General features: G+C 37.0%; 1 protein-coding gene across 5 annotated transcripts in view; it reads left to right on the forward strand.

The window, feature by feature from the left end:
• The window catches only part of ZNF292 (zinc finger protein 292), a 111,823-nt gene that overhangs the window by 41,443 nt on the left and 47,788 nt on the right, over nucleotides 1-22,592 (forward strand). The window contains exons 1-3 of one of the 5 annotated variants that reach the window (XM_055391151.2): nucleotides 16,716-17,517; nucleotides 20,289-20,369; nucleotides 20,836-21,001. The exons of 2 other annotated variants lie outside the window; for them this stretch is intronic. The gene's annotated coding sequence lies outside the window, so the exon portion shown is untranslated. Of the gene's footprint in view, nucleotides 1-16,715; nucleotides 17,518-20,288; nucleotides 20,370-20,835; nucleotides 21,002-21,028; nucleotides 22,196-22,592 lie in introns of those variants that run through there. 2 more of the 5 variants (XM_055391153.2, XM_063707761.1) reach the window with 2 other exon arrangements.

A 22,592-nucleotide genomic window follows, 5' to 3' on the forward strand; every position in this document is an offset into this window, starting at 1 on the left:
TTGGGCTCAAGCAGTTCTCCTGCCCTAGCCTCCAAGTATCTGGGATGAGGGTAGTTTTAAGTACAGGTTGAGCTTCCCTAATCTAAGAACCCTAAATTAGAAATGCTTCAAAATCTTAAAGTTTTTGAACACCGACATCATGCCACAAGGGGAAAACGTACCTGAGCTTATGTAACAGGTCACACAGCTGGGTATGGTGGTATTCCTGCAATCCTAGCACTTTGGGAGGTGGAGGCAGACAGATCGCTTGAGCTCAGGAGTTTGAGACCAGCCTGGGGAATATGACGAAAAACATTTCTATCAAAAATTCAAAAATTAGCCAGGCAGTGGCACACCTGTAGTTCCAGCTACTCGGGAGGCTGAGGTGGGAGGATTGCTTGAGCCTGAGAGGTTGAGGCTGGAGTGAGCCAAGATGGCACCACTGCACTCCAGCCTGGGTGACAAAGTGAGAGACCTTCCAAAAAAAAAAAAGAAAAATGCAGGCGCAGCACAGTTTATTCAGTGTCCCCAAGGGAAAAAACAACCTGCGCCCTTCAACTGTGATGTATGTTTTCTGCACATGCATACTCAGATTCCCACACAAGCACGCCCTCCGAGGGTAATAAGACAGCTCGGTGTGCACAACCTTTGTTTCATGCACAAAGTTATTTAAAAACATTATATAAAATTACCTTCAGGCTAAGTGTAGAGTTTACATGAAACATAAATGAATTTCATGTTTAGACTTGGGTCTCATACCGAAGATATCCCATTAATGTGTATTTAGATATTCCAGAATTTGAAAAAATCTGAAACACTTCTGATCCCAAGCATTTTGGATAAAGGATACTCAGCCTGTACTAATTTATCGTAACGAAATCTAGGAACTAAGATGAGGAGAGATAGAGGAGGGAGATAAAACATCTTAAAGGTCTAATGGAGGAAGAGGAAAAACAAGAACAGAGGAAATAAACTAACCAACCTAAAGGGCTCATCCTTTAGGAGGATAACTAGGGAGAATTGGAGCACAGGAAATTCAGTGTGGAAACTTTTTCATGTCGTATGTCTAGAAAAGGCACAGCTATCAGAATGAATTTAGAACTTCTAAATAAGTTCTAAATAAGTGGAAAGCAGAATAAAAACAAACTTGGTAGCACAAATAGGGAAAAGAAAGGGGGAGATTAAGTGATAAATATGGAAGGAATAAAATTAAATGTGAATAATTTGAGTTCACTCTTAGACATAAAAATGCTGTTTACAAACACTTTTTAATTTAAAGAGTGAAAAATGAAATTTAATATTTATGTAACATTAGAAAAAAAGTTCAAATTAATGAAGCAGAAATAAATAGAATTAAAAATAAATGAATTCTTTGAAAAAGAGTAAATTTGTAAGTAAGTTTAACTTGCACATCTGACCAAGTGAAAAAAGAGAGAACAGAAGTAGGCAAAATCAGGAATAAGGAGACAACCATGGATCTAGGGGCGAGGAACTAAGTTTGCTGCTCTGTAGCACCAAATTTGAAAACAAGAAGAAATGGTGGATTTCCATTTAAAATACAAACTACTGAAATTGAGTCAAGAAAAGTCTGAATGGATACAAGTTCTATTGTTAAAACTGTTATAGGCCATAAATAAAAGCTTCCAAATTTATTTTACAAAGTAATATCAAAACCTAACAAATAATGTTTAAAAAGAAAACTGTAGGCCAATTTCACATATGACAGAATATATATGCAAAAGTTTAAATAAAATATTAGGAAATAGAATCCAGCAATATATGCGAAAAATCCTTATAACAAAACAGATGGTATTGCAGGAATTCAGTGCTGGTTCTGTACCTGAAAATGTCTATATACTATATTAAATTGAAAAGCTCATTTGAAAAAAAAAAACCTGTATTCAGTAGATGCTACAAATGGCCTTCGATAAAATCACCATTCCCAATAAAAACTCTGTAAAATGGGAATAGAGGGAAATTATCTAAATGTAATAGGGACTGTTTTAGAAAGTAATAGGACATAATTTTAAATGATAAAATCACAAAAATCTCCACTGTAAACAGGTTACAGATAGGCATCCCTGTTAGTACTATTTTTATTTAACATAGTGTTAGTAGTTTAAGACAAAGTAAAATGTTGAAGAATAGATTAAAATAACTGTGCAAAAGATAGTAAAAGGAGGATTTGCCTTTTCGCATTTTAGATTATAGCAATATGTAAACATTTAAGGAATAGAAAAGTATATTAGTAGAACAAGTAGAGAGTGAAAAAATTCTGGTACAAATTGGGAAATTAGTATATAACAACATAGTGTTAAATTCAATGGGAAAAGTTTAATAAGAGGATTTGTATCAACTGGCTGTCCAAAGATAAAAATGGACTGTCACATCACATACAAAATTGTTTTTTAGATAAAGATTTAAATACAGGCACTCCTTCATTTGCGTGGTGCACCTTGAGGTGTTGCAGAAATGATGAGAGCTGAAACTGCAAAGCAGTTTTAATACTTTATCTGTTGGAAATTTTATAGTTTTCCTGTGACCGTTAAAATTTTCATTAAACTATTAAAAACACCCATGACTGGTCATGAATGTATTGGGAAATGGAAAATAATTAATACACTAAAAATACAAAAAATAGAAAATATTTAAAATTATCTAAAAATTTGAAACATTAGAAAAATTGAGAACTAGGCAGGGCGTGGTGGCTCACGCCTGTAATTTTAGCCCTTTGGGAGGCTGAGGCAGGTGGATCACCTGAAGTCAGGAGTTCGAGACCAGCCTGGCCAACATGGGGAAACCCCGTCTCTACTAAAAATACAAAAATTAGCCGGGCATGGTGGCACATGCCTGTAATCCTTGCTAACCAGGAGGCTGAGGCAGGAGAATCGCTTGAACCCGGGAGGTGGAGGTTGCAGTGAGCCGAGATAGCACGACTGCACTCCAGCCTGGGCAGCAGAGTGAGACTCCGTCTCAAAAAAAAAAAAAAAAAGAAAAAGAAAAAAAATTGAGAATTAGGATGTTCTATTTGTAAAAAGCTTATCAAGAATACTTTCAATGATGCTTGCTTTCTAATTGTATAACTTAAGATATGGAACAAGCATCTCTTCTGTGCCTTGCCAAATTGTCATTTTCTTTTCTAAATTTGTATTAGTTTTCAACATTTTATATAGTACATTGCATTTCCAAAGTCATGAAATATTTCAGAGACCTCCTTTAATGTGATGTTTTTTTCCTCTGGGATATCTTCATCTTTTGGTCATAACCAGTTTCCAATTCCACTTTCAGCATTGCCACTTTTTGTTTCCTTGCTGCACTTTCATTTTTGTTGGTCAGTCCCCTCTTTTGACTGTTTACTTTTGTAAAATGTCAAAGTCAGTGTATCACTGGGAGACAGGAAGGCAACACAGTTACACACTTTGCTGTTCATGCATGTACTGAGTAACAAATAGGTGCCCAGTAACCAGTTGCTGTCAAATTTTGGGAAAAGTTATGTGATTGCTTACTGATCATGATGCACATCTCTTATTTACTTAGTGATTTGTGGACCAAGCGTCCAGAAGCTATGCACTTACTTAAAGTTGATTTACTGTGGTAACTAAGTGTTGAACCAGGTTGTTGCGGACTGTTATTTATACTGTGATGACTGGTACCTGTGTATTTCAGAACTGTGCAAAAGCAAAGACTGCTTGTGTTCATGACACACACACAAAATATTGAAAGATAATCTGAGAGACTGCGTATTTAGTCCTTCCTAATGAAGACTTTCTAGTCTTTATATTATTCCCAGAAAGCATAAAAAGACGGACATATTTCATAATATAAAAATGAATTTTTATAGTAAAAATAACAAAGCCAACAGGGAAAACAATAGATCCAGAAAATTATTTCTAAAACTGTTGATGAACAAAAGGTGAATTTCTGTAATATATTAAATTCTTGCAGTGTGACAAGAAAAGAGACCATCAGTGTGATAGAGCAACAGACAAAACAAATCCAAATGTCCAACAAATGAGAAAGGAGGTCAGATTCATTATTAGTTAAAGAAGTGCAAATTAGAGAAACTGTAGAATTTAATAGGCTGTATATGACTTCTTGCTAGAGGTAATATAGAGAAAGGCACTCTCAAACTTTGGTGAACATGAGAAAACAACCTTTTGGGAAAGCAATGTGGCCAGTAAAATAAACCTGGCCAGTAAATGTGTTAGTAAAATAGCGTATCTGTTTGCTTTATTCTAGCAGTTGCTCTTCTGGAAATCTATCCCATAGTAGAAAATTTAGTATTTCATTTAATTGCAGTAGGTTAGGTAGTACCATAAATGTTTTTGAAATCTGAGTACAATTTGAGAATATCAGATTTTTAACATTTGGGGTTTTTTTTTTTTTTTTAAAGCATTAAGTAAGGCTGGGCACAGTAGCTCACACCTGTAATCCCAGCACTTTGGGAGGCCAAGGCGGGTGGATTACCTGAGGTCAGGAGTTCGAGACCAGTCTGGCCAACAGGGTGAAACTCCGTCTCTACTAAAAATAAAAAAAAATTAGCTGAGCCTGGTGGCGGATGCCTGTAAGCCTAGCTACTTGGGAGGCGGAGGCAGGAGAATTGCTTGAACCCCAGAGGCGGAGGTCATGCCACTGCACTCCAGCCTGAGCAACAGAGTGAGACTCTGTTTCAAAAAAAAAAAAAAGGGCGTTCATTAGAGCCTGAGTTAGTTTCAATTTTTTATCTAAGAAGTATCTGTTTTAGTTGAAAGAAGTACATTCATTTCTAGCTTTCAACAGTAGGTGTTTTCAGTCTTTGATTCTGGGTTATGAGATTGCTACAGTTAAAGGGATTTTCAGATCATTTCTATTTTAAGAATATGTATCTTAAGAACAGGTCTCTCTGAAATGTAGTTTTTCCTGAAGATAAAAGTAATATGATTTGAATCATTGCTGTTTTAAGCAGTGTTTAATAGATACTGATTGGTATTTTCTTTTTCATCAGTTTCAAATTGATTCTATAAATTTGATAAGTTGGAGAGAAAATTCAGATAGCTAGAGATCTGTGTAACAGATGACACCAATTAGCTTAAAATTTAAATCCTGACATAACCAAGTCACCATTGCATGTTTGTTTTTTTTATTTATTTATTTATTTATTTATTTATTTATTTATTTATTTATTTTTTGAGATGGAGTCTCGATCTGTCACCCAGGCTGGAGTGCAGTGGCGTGACCTCGGCTCACTGCAACCTCCGCCTCCCGGGTTCACACCATTCTCCTGCCTTAGCCTCCCGAGTAGCTGGGACTACAGGCGTCCGTCACCACACCTGGCTAATTTTTTGTATTTTTAGTAGAGACAGGGTTTCACTGTGTTAGCCAGGATAGTCTTGATCTCCTGACCTCGTGATCCGCCTGCCTCGGCCTCCCAAAGTGCTGGGATTACAGGCGTGAGGAGCCACGCCTGGCCCATTGCATGTTTATGTGTTCCATGTTAGTCATTTTAGAAAATATTAACATTAGAACTGCTTTGTAGTTGGGAAATGGATGAGACTTAAAATAGGTTTTATAAGATACGAAGTACTTAAATATATTAGACTTGGGGAAGTTATTCTCTGTGAACTTTGCAATCTTTATCTGAAACTGTTTGAGCCAGATGTGAATCAGAATTCAGAAATGTTCTTCGTTCAAAAAAGAATATGGTGCATATATTGTATTACACAATAACTTAAAGGGTCCTTGGGTTGCGTCTCATAAACACAGCAGAATACATGAATATTCTCACTAAATGGGGTAAAAGCTATCAAATATTTCATTCCTTTTTATTGTTGAAAAATATTCAGCCATATGGATTTATTACATTTTGCTTATCCATTCAAACCATTGATGGACATTTGGCTTGTTCCTAGTTTTAGGCAGTTATAAATAGTGTTGCTGTGAACAGTCACATACTTTTCTTTTGGCCAACAAGCTTATATTCGTTTTGGGTGGATTGCTAGGAGTTGAATTGCTGGTTTGAATAGTAAACTTATGTTTAACTTTTTAAGAAACTGATTATCCAAAGTGACTGTGCCATTTTACATTCTCCTTAGCAATGCATGAGAGTTACAGTTTCTTTGTATACTCACCAACACTTGATATTGTCTTTTTAAAATTATAGCCATTCTAGTGGATGTGGTTTCTCATAGTTAAATTCGTATTTCCCTAATGGCTAATAATATTGAACATCTTTTCATGTGCATTTTCAGCCATTTATCTTCTTTGGTGAACTGTCCATTTAAATCTTTTGCCCATTTTAAAAAACCAGGTTGTCTTTTTATTAGAGTTGTAGTAGTTCTTTATGTATTCTGGATATGAGCCCTTTGTTAGATATATCATTTATAAACATTTTTTTCTCAGCCTATGGCTTGGCTTTTCATTTTTTAATGGAGTCTTTTGAAGTGCAGAAGTTTTTTATTTTGATGAATTGAAGTCCAATTTATGAACTTTATAAAAATAGATCATGTTTGGTGTTCGAAGAACTCTTCAAGAAGTTTTATAGGTTTAGTTCTTCATTTAAGTATGGTCCATTTTGGGTTTTGTGTATGATATAAGGTACGCATCTCATTTCATTTTTATGCATGTAGATATTCAGTTGTCTCAGTACCATTTCCTGCGCTGAGAATGGATCACATACCCTCTGGTTCAGCCTATATTAACATTTGTTTCTAGGAAAATGTTTTTAATTTCTTTTTCATCAAAAAGTCACTTATACAATGAATATAAATGACTAAGGGAAAACCTATTTCTGTTTAATTTTATTTCTATTCAGAGCAGTTACTAGAGAATATAGAAATTAAAGGAATCAATCACCTTTAAAGCTGGGTTTCCTACCATTGTATTTCATGTTCTGAAGTGAGGATGTATTGTGTGTGCCAACTGGCCCATGATAGACATACACAGTAGACTGTGGCACCCTTTCTGGCTTATCCCCAGCAAGTTGAGATTGAGGCTCATGCTATAATTATTTATGGCAGCTAGACTCTGCTTCTTTGAATCTAATTATGTACATCCTGGGCTTGTAGGTCTCTGAAGTTACTAGGGGTTATATTCTGTATAAGGGGGTTTACTCTTAAGGATTTTGGACCTCCCACATGATATTTAGCAATATGTTGGGCTAAAGTCTTCACTTCAGATTTGAGCCATGTATTTACCTTCATTATGACTGCTTGACTATGGGAGTCACAATGTAAAGGTACAGATCAAACAGACATACTATGTTAGTGTTTTTGGAAAGTAAGTTCAAAGCCAGAAATACTGTGGAGACTAAGCTGAAGTCAGAATTGTCCTTTTCAGAGTGTTTTATACGGAGAAACAGTTACATAGCATTATGAGAATTAATTCAGTGGATGAAACCTAAAAACATTCCCTTTCTATGTTATGTACTAGACATTTAAAAAAAAAAATCTCTGCTCCCATTAAAGTCAGGTTTCTTAGGAATTAGGTTAGCATCAAACATGCTTGTGTTTTTCCAAGATTGAAACCCTTTGTGCCAAGGCATCAATGTGGTTGCTTCTGTAAGCCTAGTTTATAGCAAAGAATATACAAGAACAGAGAAATTATGGGCCACACCATGTCAGGCTAGGGATTAGGGAGGTTTTGGGATTATGATTGATTCGTGCCATCAGAATGCTACAAAGAGAGTAGGCCCTGGAGCCAGAAGTTTTAGAATTCTCAGAAAGTCTGGAGATTGTGTTATAGCATCCATATTGGAGATTATTTAGGGATTCAAAGCTATCAGAAACTCAGTTTTGTGAATGGTTATTTCACATCCTAGCATTGAGTATATATGGGAATGTGAATCATGTTAAATTCATAATAGATTTTCTTTGAAAATGCTAAACTGCTACTGAAATAACTACTGCACTGGGCCATTTGCCAGGGATGGTAGACTGAGATATGGGGAAACAAGTGTCTCAACCAGAACAATGTGGAAATAAGATTATTGGATTTCATTACAAGTAAGAGATTCTCCTGAATTCTCACAATTTGGGAGAGAGATGATATAAAGGCAACATACTCAGAAGTAAAAATGGTGGTGGACAATCTCAACCCTGAGATTCCGAGGTAGACTTATATTTATATTATGAATTTTGTATTATGCATATGGCACTATGTATTATTTGTGACTATGAGATACAAAATGTCTTCCCAGTTTGTAGCCTTTTATTTGATTTTCTATGGGGTTTTGTTGAACAGAAATTTTTAATTCTATTGTATCTGCAGTTATTATTATCTTCCATTATGGTGTGTATTTTCTGTCTTAAGAAAACCTTCTTTGCCCTAAGGTCTTAAGATGTTCTCCTATGTTTTCATCCTAAAGTTTGTTGTTGTTGTTTTATTTTTTTCTTTGTAACGGAGTTTTGCTCTTGTTGCCCAGGCTGGAGTGCAATGGCATGATCTCGGCTCACCGCAACCTCCGCCTCCCGGGTTCAAGCGATTCTCCTGCCTCAGCTTCCCAAGTAGCTGGGATTACAGGCATGCACCACCACACCCAGCTAGTTTTTGTGTTTTAGTAGAGACGAAGTTTCTCCATGTTGGTCAGGCTGGTCTTGAACCCCCGACCTCAAGTGATCCGCCCACCTCAGCCTCCCAAAGTGCTAGGGTTACAGGCATGAGCCACCACACCTGGCCTCATCCTAAAGTTTTAAAGTATTGCTTTTCACATTCAGTTACTTGTCCATATAGGATATAGTTTTGTTATATGCTGGGAATAGTTATAATTTTTCTTTCCTGTTTAAATGGTTGTTTCAGGTTATTTATGGAATAGTCTGTACTTTCCTCACTGGTTTCTGATGGGACTTTTTTATATACCATGCTCTCACATATATGTAATTCTGTTTTAAAGCTCTTTCATTTCTGTCCTCTATGTCTATAACAAAATCACACTGTCTTAATTTCTATAGCTTTGGGATAAGTCTTGCTATCTGATTAGGGCAGATAATCTTCCAAATTCAAAAACCTGGCTCTTCAAAATTGATTTGGCCTTTTGTATGATTTTTAGAATCAACATGTCAAGTTCTGTAAATAATCCTATGGAGAATTTCATTGGCATTGCTTTGACTTTTTAAATTTGGCTCATATTGTCATCTTTAACTTGTCTTCCACTGTCTATGTATGTGGTATTTCCATTTATGCACCCTTCCTTTTATTCTTTAAATAAAGTTTTATACTTTTTTTTAAAAGATCTTATAAATACTTTGTTAGATTCATTCCTAGGTACTTCACGAGTTTTGTTATTGTGAATGTTATCTTTTTAAAAATTATAGTTTCTAACTGCTTTTTTAAAAAAATAGAATTGCAGTTGATTTTGTGTATGGATCTTATATCTAACTACTATACTGAGTTCTCTTGAAGTTCTTACGTGTGCATTGTCTGCAATGGTGGCATTTTTATTTTATCTTTCTGGTTCTTACTGCTTTTATTTCTTTTTCAGATTGTGCTGATTAGCCCTACAGTTTTGAATAGAAGCAGTGATAGACATTTTGTTTTGTTTTCTGACTTTAAAGGGAAATGCTTCTAACATTTCACACTCCCAGAATGTAGTTTGCTATGGGTTTTTCTGGATACCCTCTATCACATTAAAGAGCTTTCCTTCTGTTCCTTGTCGTAAAGAGATACTGATTCTTCTTTACCTCAAGTTGCATTTTGATTACAATATTTCCCCCTCCCCCCGCCCCATCCATGGTTTTGTTTTCTGTGGTTTTAGTTACCCTGGTACAAAAGTATTACATACAGTAAGGGGGGGAGAGGAAGAGACCACATTCACATAACTTTCATTAATACAGAATATTGTTAATTGTTCTATTTTATTATTTTTGTTAATCTCTTACTGTGCCTAATTGACAAACTATCTTAGGTATATGTATATATAGGGATAAAATAGTGTATGTAGAGTTCACTACTATCCAGGGTTTTAGGCATCCACTGAGTCTTGGAATTTATCCCCCATGAATAAATAGGGGACTACTGCATATCTTTTTAATGGTTTTGAGGTAATCATATAATTTCCTCCCTTAAAATCTGTTATTAGAGTGAATTACATTAATATATTTTCCTTTTTTTTTTTTTTTTTTTAAAGTGAGACAGGCAGGGCTCACTGTGTTGGCCAGGCTGGAGTGCAGTGGCATGATCATGGCTCACTGCAACCTTGACCTCCAAGGTTAAGGTGATCCTCCCACCTCAGCACTCCAGAGTAGCTGGGACTACAGGCACATGTTACCATACCTGGCTAACTTTTTGTATTTTTAGTAGAGACAGGGTTTTGCCGTGTTGTCCATGCTGATCTTGGACTTCTGAGCTTAAGTGATCCACCCGCCTCAGCCTACCAAAGTGCTGGGATTACAAGTGTGAGCCACTGTGCTTAGCGATTTTCCTAACTTTAAATTATCGTCACGTTTCTAGGATAACACCTACTAGGCCCAAAATACATTTAAAATGTATATTGCAACCGTTTCTCTTCCCTTCCTGAATAATTCAGTCCTGAAGCCATTATGTGGGTCAAAGCAAGGTATGTATCTGCAATGGGGGGTGGGGTGCTGCAATGGCCCAGAGTGGAATGTCAAAGCCCAGATTGAGTAGTAGCGTCATGTTGGGGGAAGGCATCAGACCCCACTCAAGATAAGGAGGGCACCATAGGGAGGTGACTGGGGTGGCTGTGTGTGGGGATTTAGGGCCCAGGTGAGATGAGTTAGGCATCCATGGGTGGGGAAGGAACTACCTGGTATGGGGAGTCAGAGCCAGAGCAGGGTGAGCAGGCATAGGGGCAGCCTGGCATAGTATGTGAGAGCCTAAGCAGAACAGGAAGGGACAACTACCTAGAGAGCCGCCTAGTTCCAGCATGCCGAGTCAAAGCCTAAGCAGAGTGAGGAGGGCAGACACTACTTTAATCAAGGGATCAAAATGAACATCATCCATAATGTGCACCACCTGATAGGATATAATGAGAAGAAATGACCATTACTTCTGTGCTGTTCTCACTAAAAATGCATAGCCTAAATCTAATCAAGAGAAAATACTAAAGCCAAATTGAGGGATATTCTACAAAATAGGTGGCCTATAATAATCTCCAATGGTGCCAGGGTCCTGAAAGAGTCTTTCAAGTGTTACTTAGGATTTAAGGAGACTGAAGGGACATGACAAATGCAAACTGTACTACTACTGTATCTTTTTCTATAAAACGTCATTGGGATAATTTGGCATATGTGAATAATGTCTGCAGATTAAATAATAGTAATGTATCAGTGTTTATTGCCTAATTCTGGTGGTCATACTGTGGTTATGTGGGAGAATGTACTTGTTTGTAGGAAATACATACTCTTTGAAGGTAGTGAGGCATTAGGTTGGCCACTAACTACCAAATAACTTAGGAAAAAAATGTCATTGTACTGTATCGCCAACTTTTCTGTAACTTTGTGATTGTTTCAAAAAATTTTTTTTTAATTTAAAGTTTATTGTAGGATTTGGTTGGTAACATTTAGGATTTTTTTTTTTTTTTTTGATACTAAGTCTCGCTCTTATCGCCCAGGCTGGAGTGCAATGGCACGATCTTGCCTCACTGCAACCTCTGCCTCCTGGGTTCAAGCGATTCTCCTGCCTCAGCCTCCCGAATAGCTGGGATTACAGGCGCCTTCCACCATGCCCAGCTAATTTTTGTATTTTTAGTAGAGACTGGGTTTCACCATGTTGGCCAGGCTGGTCTCGAACACCTGACCTCAGGCAGTCTGCCTGCCTCGGCCTCCCAAAGTGCTGGGATTACAGGCGTGAACCACTGCGCCTGGCCACATTTAGGATTTTTAAATCGCTGTGTATGTCTGAGATTGGCCTGTGATTTTTCCTTTCTCATACCGTATGTACCCAGTTTTAATCTCAAGTTTATAGTAGCCTCAAACAATGAATTAGTGAATTTTCCCACTCTTCCTTTCATCCAAAAGCTTCTGTAATAAAGAGATTATCTGTTTCCTAAAGAATTGTTTGCTGGGGTTTTTTCCCGCTCTCCGCTGTCCCCAGACATGATATCTCTCTCTGTCTTCAGGCTGTAGTGCAGTGGCAAGATCATAGCTCACTGCAACCTCGAACTCCTGGGCGGGCTCGAGCGATCCTCCAGCTTTAGCCTCCCAAGTAGCTGGGACTACAGACATGTGCCACTACACCTGGCTAATTTTTTAAATTATTGGTAGAGATGAGGTCTTACTATGTTGCTCTGGCTGGTCTTGAACCCCTGGCCTCAAATTATCCTCCCACCTTGGCTTCCCCAAGTTCTGGTATTACAGACATGAGCCACCATGCCCAGCCTGCTTGCTGGACTTTTCTATAAAAATTGTATGATAATTATTTTTTTTCTTAACCTGGATTTAGTTTCTTAATAGGTAAAAGACTATTTTTTATTCTATTTCTTTGTGAGACCATTTTAAAATGTTAGAACATTTTAGTAATGTTCTAACCATTCCCATTTTATTCAGATTTTTAAGTTATTTTCAGATAAGATGATTCTTAATAATCTTATTTCAAATAATATTATTCAGTATATTCTGATTTTAAAACATCTTTATTGCTCTTGTAGGTATGGTTCCTTTCTCATTTCCAATACTGTTGATTTGTGCCTTCTCTTTTTTTCTTGACCAGCTTTGCCAGATGACTAGATTTAGTTTTGTTGACCCTCTCTGTGTGTTTTCTTATTTTTTTAAACATCCTCACCACAATCTGTGTCTTTATTTTCTATGTCATTTATTTCTCATCTTAGTTTTATTACTTTTATGTTTTTATACTCTGAGTTTATCCTGTTCTTTGTCCAATTTAAGTTGGCTACTTAGTTATTTTCGCCAAATTTTGCGTAATAAACCACAAAAACCTTAGTAGCATTTAATGTAAGCATTATCGCTCACTCATCTGAGGTCTGGCTAAGTATCTGTTGATCTTGGCTGGACTGATAGATATGTTTCAGATTGGCTGTTACCTGATACAGGTTGGACTCAACTGGAGCAACAGGATGACATCTACCTCTCATTACCCTGCTGGGGACAGCAGGCTAATCTGGACGTATCTTCTCATTGTGAGGGCAGAAGCATAAGAGAAAACAAGATGCTTAAACTTACAGCTGTCCTGCTATCACTTCTGCCCCATTCTCTTGGTCAGAACAGGTCACATGGTTAGGAAAATATTTTCTACCATTATGATAAGTACTCCAAAGTCATGTGACAAAGGACAGGGAAACAAGGAGAGGTGAAGAATTCAATCTACCACACTTCCCACCCTCAGTACTTTGCTTTTCCAAACTCTTCATAACAGAAAAGTTAAAAGAATAGTACCACGAATACCCACATAGCTTTCACCGAGATTCCCCCTTCATTCACATTTTGCCATATTTGCTTTATCTCACATTTTATTTTCTGAATCCTTTAAGAGTTAGCCAGTATCATGACATTGCCCCCCTTATATACTTTAAGCATTTATCTCCTAAGGCCAAATACATTTTTCTGTATACTCACAACACAATCATCACACTCAGGAAATGTAATATTGACACACCACTGTTATCTAATTACAGTATATATTTAAATTTCTCCATTTGTCCCAATAATATTCTCTTTGGCTATTCTTTATTTTCTCTTTTTAAATGCAGCCAGTTTTGTTTTATTACAATATATGAATTCCTAACAATCACTTTGTCGTGCAGAATTGCACATTAAAGATCACAGGGTTTATCAAAAAAGTGTACTTAGAGACACAGCATGCAAAAACGTCATCACACACGCAGAACCTTATTGAAACAGTAGCGCAGTTTTATACCTATTAAGTAGTTAAGAAATACATAGGTAGTCTACCTTGAAAAAGATCTGAAGTTTCTTTGCAGAAGTGGGCACCAGAAGGAAAGTGGGTGTCGAAAGGGATGTAGTTTGTGAGTTAATGTGAATTAGCAGGAGGAGAGTTCTCTGAAATTGGATAGAAAGTTGTAACACCACTTGTGAATGGGTATCGCTAATAACACTCATGGTGAACAAAGGTAGCTGGTACATGTTTGATTTGCGTGCACATGTGCATTTTGCATATTCTAACAGCTCAGTTCATTTGGGTACAGTTGTCTGCGCTTTCACCTAATGTTTCCCACCAAAAAATAGTACATAAGCAAATGAGAAATTCTTGTTTTGCTCATGTTGTGTCAGAACAAATGTGTATATATGTATTTTTTTAAGCTGTAACAGAAGTGACAGTATAAACATTTGCATCTAAAACTGTCCCTCTTAAGATTGCTTTAGCTGCATCCTACGAATTTTGATAGGTTGTGTTTTTGCTGTAATTCAAGTCTAAGTATTCTCTGATTTCTATTATGGTTTCTTTTACCCCTGACTGAGAAGTACAGTTTAAAATTTCAAGTTTGTAGTTTTCTTTGTTAGGGTATTCTTTTGTTAAGTGTTTAACTTTATTGCGTTTTATTCAAAGAATGTGGAAAAATGTGAAAAAAATATAAAAAATGTGAAACATGTTCTTTATTTCATGTGACTGTCTATGTGGCCTAGTTTGAGTTCAGTTTTTGTAACTGTTTTACTTGTGTTTGTGAAGAATGTGCATTTTCTAATTGATGAGTCCAGTTTCTCCAGACGTAAATTATTGTGTTTTTTTCTTAGCTTAATTTTCTGTGTGTTTATCACCAATTCAATCCAAATTCTCCCTCAATTGTTTAAATCTCCTCTAAGCTTATTCAAGCACATTAGGTTATCTATCAATTTCATCTTGAAGAAATTTATCCAAAATCCATCTAATATGCTATAATTATTTTCCAGGCCCATTGCACAGCTGTCTTCTTGGAATCTTACTTCATTCATCTCTCTCATGTTAGAGCTCCCTTTTTTCTGTGTATCATTCTGACTCCTTTCCTGGTTTATTTTTCATTTTGGTGAAATTCTTTCTTCAGTAACATCCTGAAAAAATGTGCCTAGAAGGTAAAAAATTTTAGACCACATATGTCCGAAAATGACTTTTCTATTTTAATAGTTACAATCGTTGGATATAAATAGTTTCCCCATAGCTTTTAATGCAGTGCTTCATTTTCTTTTTGCTCCAGTGTTGCAGTTGAGAAGTCTGCTGCCTCTTCCCCCACCAATCTTATTTTGATCCTGTCTTTGTTTTTGAGCTCTGAAATTTTATGAGAAAGTACTTTGGTACAGTTCTGTTTTCAGTAATTGTGCTGGACATTCAGTGGGTCTTTTCATTCCTAAAATTCATGTTCTTAGGTTCTAGAAAATTAATTTGAATTAAATATTTTCTTATTCCCCTCAATTTCTCTATTCTGACTTCCTGGAACTCCTGTTATTAATTATGGGACCTCTAGCATTATTCTTTAAATTTTAAAATCTTTTTTCTCCTATCCATAATTTTTACTAGTCTTTTTTCCCTTAACTATTTCTTATAACATGGTGTTTTTGTTCGTAGATGTAATATGTTTTCTCACATATCGAAGAATATCAGTGATAGTTTCTTGAAATTTTACTTTCTTCCTGCATGATTTCTCTTTTTTCAAAGTTGCTTTTTTTCCCCCCTTGTTTTGATTTCTCTCAACATTAGAAGCTTTTTAAAACTGTCTACTGGTCTTTAAATACCATATTTAAGGGTATACTGCTAAAAAGGTGATTGAGAGCTCCAAGTTCATGTATGACATTTGTTGTGATTTTCACAAATAAGGGGGTCTAGTTTGTTTCAGTCCCTGATGAAGGCTTGGTTTCAGAATATTGAGTCTTTTCTTTTTGATTTCCCAGAAAAAGACTCAACTAGGGACCTGGAAGTTCAGGCAGTGAGTTGAGGGGCTTGCTGTCTATAGGGAGTATGTAAAGTTGACTTATTGCCCTGAAAAGTAAGATACTTTTCCTTGACTGTGTCCAAACACCTCTTTTTAAACTTGTTTACTGAGGAAGAGTGGCAGTACCTCGCTTGGGTTTTCTAGCTGTGGAGAGTGAGGAGGAAATCAGGGAGGCTTAACTCCTAAAATAGACTTTTCAACCAGTTATCTCATTTTTAGCCCCACTTTCACCACCGCCCTCCCCCCCCCATTTTCAGAGGCATCTGGTGCTCCCAGTTCCTGAGCCCTTTGGTGATTATGCAGAGTTAGTGGGTTTTGTTTGTTTGTTTGTTTTTGTTGTTGTTTTTACCTAAAGCCTATTTAGGAGTCACTTTTCTTGGAGTGTCAGTCTTACATATGCTCTCCAGCTTTTAAGATTTTATTTCTTTTTGTTCCATTCCCATGTTCCTATTCTTATGGATTTATGCCACTTTAAAAAAAATTACTGTAGTTTCAGTGAGGTTTGGGGAGAGGAGAGTAAGGTGCAAAATGAATGTGTCCAGTCTACCATTTCTACACAAAACCTTAAAATACATTTTAATAACTTAGAAGTTTTAAAGAGTATTTCACATTCATCAAAGGCTCCTCAGCGGGTTTAAAAGGTCAAAACTGTAAGACATTATTTGCCACCTTTCAGTCGTGTACAGTGGAGTTTTCCAAAGTTTACATGATGTGTGGTATTGCAGCAAATTAAGTGCATAAACTGATAGGAGAAACCTGCTCTTTTCTCTTGTCAGCCATTGAAGAGATTTGAAAAATGTAAAACAATGCCTCTCTTTTCACTTTTTTCAGAAAATGCATTTTTATTAAAAATATCTTATTTATGGTAATGTGATGGGTTTATAGTTATTTTAAACTTGTTTATAAGTAAGTAAAAGTCTCAGTTTTCGTTTTGAATATGGTGAATGTCAGTAGTTGTAACTCACATAAACAACTCTTTGGGATCCTCAGTAATTTTTAAGAGAGTAAAGAGTCATGAGATCAAAATGTTTGAGAACTTCTGTTCTAGAGAACTCTAGATGTAAATTGGAAGTGGAACATGAATGTAATAATATAACCATAACCAACACTCCACTAGTCTTATCTTTACATAGGACAGTAATGTAATTTAATCCCCATGTTTATTAAATGTAACACCCCGGCGGTTTTATTTGTTTTATTTTCCCTCCTAGTAATCCTTAGGGCAACTAAAGGAAGCTATCAGAAGTTAATCTATACTCTTTCTCCCTAAAGCATGTATGTTCTAGACTCTGCTGATTTAAGTAATGAGAAATAAACTTAAGAGCCAAATTGTTAAAGTGTGCATTTTTGTTCTCAGGGGGGTAAAAATTGGTTCTTAAAGAAAAAAGTTTTTTTTTAAATGTTTGTTACATGTAAACAGATACATAGTTTAATTTGTGGTATCAAAATATCATTGAGGATGATGAACAATTAGGAAAAAAAGTCAAAAGTCTCCTTAAGAGGGGACAATAATGAAAAACACCACAAGAAACACTGTGTTAGAGATCCTTTAACCTCTTACCTATTTCTTCTATCCTAGGCTTGCCCCAGAACACACACTATAGAGCAGATGCAGTAGCCACAAATAACTTTGTGGGGATCTAGTAGCTCCCTTAAAGAATGAGGTGAGGCAGGCCGAAGCGGGCGGATCACGAGGTCAAGAGATCAAGACCATCCTGGCTGACAAGGTGAAACCCCGTCTCTACTAAAAATACAAAAAGTAGCCAGGCGTGGTGGCGGGCGTCTGTAGTCCCAACTACACAGGAGGCTGAGGCAGGAGAATGGCGTGAACCCGGGAGGCGGAGCTTGCTGTGACCCGAGATCATGCCACTGCATTCCAGCCTGGGGAACAGAACAAGACTCTGTCTCAAAAACAAACAAACAAACAAACAAACAAACAAAGAATGAGGTGAGGCATGTAGCAACCACAGAGCCTGTGTCTGATCTCAGTGGGAGATCTTGGGTCATCACTCAGCCCTAGCTAGTTGCCATGCTGGGATGTGGGCCCAAAGTTGCCAATTTTTTTTTTGTTTTAAAAGAAAAGCCAGAAACCCAAGTTTTTATGTAAAATATATGACTTCTAAATATTAGAAACTAATTCAGATATTTTTTGAACAATGTGCACATCAAAACATCCATGAGCCACTAGTTTATGAACACACACATATACTCACTAGTGTAGTCCCTTCTGGTATGGTGGAGTGTGTCTTTAATATATGACTCCTTTCAGTATCCTCAACTCTGAATCATCTTGCTCCTCTTTGAATAACTTCAGTTGGTGGGCCACCACCTGTCTCGGGAGGCCAACTTGTTGTGTTTTTGGTTTACTCTAATGGTTTGGTAGTTCTGTCTTATAGGAAACAGGAAAGTGTCTCTTTTAAACTTCAACCTAGTGGTCCTGGTATGACCTGTGAGACACACAGAATAAAATTAACTCCTCTCTTATGTGACAAGCCTCTAGATTTGTGAATTTGGCTAATTTAATCTAAAATTTAATCCAAATTTTAAAAATTGGATTTACAAGTCAATTTTTATTTCTCCAGAAATGTATCACATAGTAGTTAAGAATGAACACTCTGAAGTCAGACTATGAGGATTTGAATCCCTTCTCTGCCTTTCCTAGCTCTGTGATCTTATGGCTTTTTATTTCACTACTTTTGGTTAGTTAATTTTTAATATAAGCATATTACTATAATTTACCTAATTACTGAATAGGTAGTACATGTAAAGCTCTTAGAACAACGCCTAGCACATGGTAAATATTCAGTAAATATTATTTAGTATCCAGATAAAGCATCCCTAGTTCCATCAGTCATTCATCAAAAAACAGTTTTAAATTTTCTTACCATATTTTTCTTACAGGTTACTCATTAATGGAAGCAATATGGTGCATTGCAGGAAGACATTTAGGTTTTGTTCCTTGTTTTTTCCCCTCTGTGCCCTCTCCCCCCAACTCATCTTCAAACCAGATTACAGTGACGTTTATGTTTGTCTGTTCATATGTGTATAAATATAAATATATGTGTATAGACATTCATTCATTCTTGAAGGGGTGTGGGAACAAAAACCATTGGTTTAATGGAGAAAAAAGTGTAGGACTTTGGTCAGATGCCAGTCGCAAGTACCAGGTCCCCAAGTCTGTCCAACTTGGCTACAATGTTAGGGGTTCTCACAACCCCCTCCTCGGGGTCAGTAATTTGCTAGAATAACTCACAGAACTCAGGAAAATGCTATACTTACTATTACAAGGTATTATAAAGGATACAAATGAACAGCCAGATGAAGAAGTACCTAGGGTGAGATCTGAAAGGGTTCCAAGCACCAGAGCCTGTCTCTGTGGAGTTGGGATGTGCCACCTTCCCAGCACATGGATGTGTTTTCCAACTCAGAAGCTCTTAGACTACTGTTGTTTAGGAGGTCTTGTGGAGTACATAGGCATGATTGATCAAATCACTGGCCATTGGTGATTGGGTTCAATCTCTGTGCCCCTTTACCTCCTGCAAGACTGGGGGGTGGGGCTACAAGTTCCATCTCTCTAATCATGGCATGGTCTTTGTAGTGACCAGTCCCTATCTTAAAGCTATCTAGAAGCTCCTCAGCCTAATGTTATCTCATTAACATGAAAAAGACACTTATGTAGATTTCAAGGGTTTTAGGAGCTTTGTGCTAAGAACCTAGGACAAAGACCAGTTATTTTTATTATACCATACTTGTATGCCTGCCAGTGGCACAAACTGAATTCAAAGACTGATCATGAATCTTAACATCCCTTTTGATTGAATGGTTGCATCATTGAATTCCAAATTTTCTTGTATAATCTTTCCTAGTTCATGTTGGTTCAACCAGGAACTAATCCCAGGTTTTAATTGCTCTAATCAAAATCACCATGCAAGAGAATGTTTTCATTTCTAGCAGTCCATCATTCTCTGTCATTGTCCTCTGAATGATCTAGCTGGTCAAAAGATTGGAGAGTATAACCATTTCAGATCCATAAGAAATATAAGTTCTTCTTTATTTGAGGGCTGTTTAGAAGAAAGTTAAGAATTCTTCTGTGTAGGGGTCAAAAGAAAACTTCCCTTCATCCTCTGAAGGTTCACTGAAAATCAGCTGACAAACAGCAGATTAATAGGAGAAATGGCATACAAATTTATTAATGAAAGGGAGGTGGGGAACTGTGGGTGATTTTAGAGGAGGGTTGTAAATTATTTTTAGGGGAATTCAATGGACTTGAACATACAGTGGCCTGGGACAAAGTCTATTGAGCCTGCTAAGCATTCAGTGGTTTGTGACAAAAGTCTGGCTAGGTGTGTTGACAGACTTCTGTCTTCCTGCCCTATGAGTTCAGTTAATGAAAACTCAGGGAGGGGACTGTTAGAAGTGCTTATTCCCGGTGCCACAAAGAAATAGCACTCAAACATAAATTTAATTTTCACAGAAAGGCAATTTTTACTTTCTGCAGAAAGGGTGCTCCTTGCAGATGGAACAATGGTGAGACCACACCTGGACAGGGGAGGGGAAGGAGTTCTTGTTCCTGACGCAGGTAGGCCCTACTGCTGTGTCGTTCCCGTATTGGCTAGGGTTGACCCGCACAGTCTAAGCTAATTCCAACTGGCTATTTTAAAAAGAGCAGGGGGTATGAGCCAGAGTGGTAGGGTGAGTAGTTTGGCGGGAAGGATGGTTAGAAACAGGTAACTAAAGGTGACTTAGGTCAGAGCAGGTGACCAGGGGTGACTCAGGTAAAGCAGGTGACCGGGATGAGTCAGGATGGACCAGGTGACCAGGGAACAGATGGGAACTACTGATTAGGACTGGCGGGAAAGTTGTTTACTGAAACTTAGAAGCAAGGGGGTGAAGAGAACCAGGAAGCTAAACTTTAAAATGGAGAATCAAAGAATAAGAGAGCTGAACATACTGACATACTGATTCTTTGAAGAGAAACTTGGGGTTCACTATATTTAACAGGATCAAAGGTAATTTTCTTCTTCTTTGGTGGGCCTGGACTTTAGACAGATAAGGAAACTTCACAGAACAACTTCATACTGTGTTTTGGGAGAAAGAGGATCAAGAGATGGGAAGAAACGGGAAGGTCAGAGAGACTCTGAGGCTTCTTCTTCAGCATGTCAAAGTGCCACAGTTTGGGGTATCAGTTTCTGAGCCCCAACACCTGCAAAAGTGAGTCTCTGGATTGGGATTATATGTATAATAGTGACATGATTAGGCAAATAAAAGGCTTTAATTTCTGTGTTTACATCGAAGCTGAATAATCTTGGATATAATGTAGGCAGCTTGGGTATAATGTAGGCAGCTTCATCTCATGTTCCATGTTGACCAGCTACAATGTCATTTGTTCATCATTACATTTAACAATGCCAAGAGGGTACAGAAACATGGATTCCCCTCTTCCCCAGCATCTCTATCCCTGCTTGGAACTTAGAAGATCAGGAATAGCTTTACCTTTGGGTTTCATGTGGATTGAGCTAAGGAACTTATCTCTGGTTGTTTTTATCCTCACGTAGAATCTATTTTGTACCCTGCTTGGAACTTAAAAGATCAGGAATAGCTTTACCTTTGGGTTTCATGTGGATTGAGCTAAGAAACTTATCTCTGGTTGTTTTTATCCTCACGTAGAATCTATTTTGTACCATGAAGGTTTGGGATATAATGGGATTGTGAGGTGAGGTGCAAATGTGGATGAGAGCAAATTTGTTTCAGGGTTCATCTGGGAAAGATTGCGGTGTTTTTTTCCTGGATATCTGAGAAACAAGTTTTTCCACTTCAACTTTAATGAGAAATTTTGCTGTGGAGTTGGTTTTGGACCTAGTTGAGTATCCCCCGACACCCCATCCTACATCCTGCACTGTGGCTGCAGGTTTTCTGTCCTTTGTGTCTCTAGCAATCAGTATTTGCCCTCACTTCTTAGGGGGAAAGGAAAGGAAAGGATTAGTTGAGAGCCAAGGTCTGTGAATATATGGCTACTCAGTCGGTGAGTAGTTATTTTGTTGCCCTTTAGTTTACCAGCTTACTTTTTCTGTTGCTTTCGTCTAATCACTTACTAATTCTGTTAGTTGGAAGTTAGTAGAGAGGTCAAGGTAGTAAATGCTTTGGTAGTAGAAAACAATCCCCCCCACCCCTTCCCTCCCTCCAGTTTTTAAAAGTGCTTCTGTATGCCAGAGGATACAGGCCCTCAGGAAATTTTTTTTTCCTTCAATACCCTATTTTCTAGGAAAAGACACCTGAATTTCCATATGTTTGATTAAATGAGTCTTAAACCCTGAAGTGTGGAGAGGACCAATTGTGGCAGTCTTCTGTGTTATAAAAACATTTAATTAGAATCTCTCATTTAGCGTTAACTATAGAACCTTTTAGGTAAGAGTCTTAATGTGTGTTTCTGTATAACTTATCTTTCCATTATCTCCCATCTCTTATTCAGTAAGATAAATAGCATCTTTTAAAGTAATTCTGATGAGGTAAATTTAAAATATTAATTGAAAGATGAGAAATATTTTTAATTAAAAAAACACTATTACAAAAATTACTCAACCTTATAATAATTCTTTAATATCTTTAATGTTGATTTTTATATGTTGAAAGTCTTTGGATGACTTTTTAATTGCTAGTGCTTGTCAAAAAATTATTAATTTGTATGTACTGTTATTTTTTTATGGACTGAAAAAGGACACGTCTTTGCTGACCATGCATGATTTATTTTGTTGTTCAATATTGAATTTTCTGCTGCTTCTACGAGAAATAGAAAACAGATATT

Source organism: Gorilla gorilla, chromosome 5 (genome assembly GCF_029281585.2).
Source record: "Gorilla gorilla gorilla isolate KB3781 chromosome 5, NHGRI_mGorGor1-v2.1_pri, whole genome shotgun sequence".
NCBI lineage: Eukaryota > Metazoa > Chordata > Mammalia > Primates > Hominidae > Gorilla > Gorilla gorilla.